The following is a 2,645-nucleotide window of genomic DNA, read 5'->3' as shown; positions in this document are numbered from 1 at the left end:
AAATTCCTTTGATGTACAGAAACTTCTAAGCTTGAGGAGTTCCCATTTATCTATTTTTTCTTTTGTTGCTTGTGCTTTGGGTGTAAAGTCTAGGAAGTGGCCGCCTAATACAAGGTCTTGAAGATGTCTTCCTACATTATCTTCTAGGAGTTTTATGGTACTTTCTTTTAAATTGAGATCTTTCATCCATTTTGAGTCAATTTTTGTGTAGGCTGTGAGGCAGGGGTCCTCTTTCATTCTTTTGGATATGGATATCCAACTCTCCCAGCCCCATTTGTTGAAAAGACCATTATGACCCAGTTCAGTGACTTTGGGGGCCTTATCAAAGATCAGTCAGCCATAGATCTGGGGGTCTATCTCCGAATTCTCAATTTGATTCCATTGATCTATATGTCTATCTTTGTGCCAGTACCATGCTGTTTTGACACCTATGGCTTTATAATAAGCTTCAAAGTCAGGGAGTGTAAGTCCTCCCACTTTGCTTTTCTTTTTTAGAGTGTCTTTAGCAATTTGAGGCATCTTCCCTTTCCAAATACATTTGATAACTAGCTTTTCCAAGTCTGCAAAGTAGGTTGTTGGAATTTTGATTGGGATTGCATTGAATCTGTAGATGAGTTTGGGTAGAATTGACACCTTAATGACATTTAGCCTTCCTATCCATGAACATGGAATATTTTTCCATCTTTTAAGGTCCCCTTCTATTTCTTTTAATAGAGTTATGTCATTTTCTTTGTATAGGTCTTTTACATCTTTGGTTAAGCTTATACCTAGGTACTTGATTTTTTTAGTTGCTATTGAAAATGGTATCTTTTTCTTGAGTGTCTCTTCAGTTTGTTCATTTCTAGCATATAGAAACATTACTGACTTATGTGCATTAATCTTGTATCCTGCTACTTTGCTAAATTTGTTTATTAACTCTAATAGCTGTATCATCAATTTCTCAGGGTTTTCCAGATATAAGATCATATCATCTGCAAACAATGACAGTTTTACTTCTTCTTTTCCAATTTGGATGCCTTTTATTTATTTGTCTTGCTGGACTGCCCTGGCTAGCACTTCCTGCACAATGTTGAATAACAGTGGTGATAGCGGGCATCCTTGTCTTTTTCCTTATCTTAGAGGGAAGGCTTTCAGTCTCTCACCATTAAGTACTATGCTGTCTGTGGGTTTTTCATATATGCTCTTTATAATATTGAGGAAGTTTCCCTCAATTCCTACCTTTTGAAGTCTTTTTATCAAAAAGGGACATTGGATTTTGTCGAATGCTTTTTCAGCATCTATTGAGATGATCATTTGATTTTTCCATTTTGATTTGCTAATGTGTTGTAATACGTTGATTGATTTTCTTATGTTGAACCATCCTTGCATGCCTGGAATGAACCCCACTTGGTCATGGTGCATGATTTTTTTAATGTGTCTTTGGATTTGATTTGCAAGTATTTTATTGAGGATTTTTGCATCTATATTTATTAGGGAGATTGGCTGGTAGTTTTCCTTTTTTGTAGCATCTTTGCCTGGTTTTGGTATCAGATTGATGTTAGCTTCATAAAATGAGTTAGGTAGTGTTCCATTTTCTTCAATGTTTTGAAAGTTTAAGTAAGATTGGTGTCAATTCTTTTTGGAAAGTTTGGTAGAATTCCCCTGTGAAGCCATCTGGCCCTGGGCATTTATTTGTGGGAAGCTTTTTGATGACTGATTGGATCTCTTTGCTTGTGATTGGTTGGTTGAGGTCTTCTGTTTCTTCTCTGGTCAGTCTAGGTTGTTCATATGTTTCTAGGAAATTGTCCATTTCCTCTATATTATCCAGTTTGTTGCCATACAGTTGTTCATAGTATCCTTTTATAATTTTTTTAATTTCCTTGGGATCTGCATTAATGTCACCTTTCTCATTCATTATTTTGTTTATATGGGTCTTCTCTCTTTTTGATTTTGTCATTCTAGCTACGGGTTTGTCAATATTGTTTATCTTCTCAAAGAACCAACTTTTGGTGATATTTATCCTCTCTATTATTTTTTTGTTCTCTATGTCATTTATTTCTGCTTTAATCCTTGTTATTTCTTTTCTTCTACTTGGTTTAGGATTGGTTTGCTGTTCATTTTCTAGCTTCTTCAGTTGATCCATTAGTTCTTTGATTTTGGCTCTTTCTTCCTTTTTAATATATGCATTTACTGCTATAAATTTCCCCCTCAGTACCACTTTTGCTGCATCCCATATGTTTTGGTATGCTGTGTTCTCATTTTCATTCATCTCAGTATATTTAGCAATTTCTCTTGCTATTTCTTCTTTAACCCACTGATTGTTTAGGAGTGTGTTGTTTAACCTCCAGGTATTTGTGAGTTTTCTAGGTCTCTGATGGTTATTGACTTCTACTTGTATTCCATTGTGGTCAAAAATGAGTTTTGAATAATTTCAATCTTTTTAAATTTATTGAGGCTTGTTTTATGTCCCAGCATATGATCTATTCTGGAGATAGTTCTGTAAGCACTAGAAAAGTATGTGTATCCTGGTGATTTGGGATGTAATGTTCTATATATGTCTGTGAAATCCAATTCATTTATCAGATTGCTCAGGTTTTCAATTTCCTTATTGTTATTCTGTCTGGTTGATCTATTTATAGGAGAGAGTGATGTGTTGAAGTCTCCCA

This window comes from Choloepus didactylus (genome assembly GCF_015220235.1).
Source record: "Choloepus didactylus isolate mChoDid1 chromosome 11 unlocalized genomic scaffold, mChoDid1.pri SUPER_11_unloc3, whole genome shotgun sequence".
NCBI classification, from domain to species: domain Eukaryota; kingdom Metazoa; phylum Chordata; class Mammalia; order Pilosa; family Megalonychidae; genus Choloepus; species Choloepus didactylus.
The sequence above is the reverse complement of the archived record's forward strand: the minus strand, read 5'-3'. Positions refer to the sequence as shown.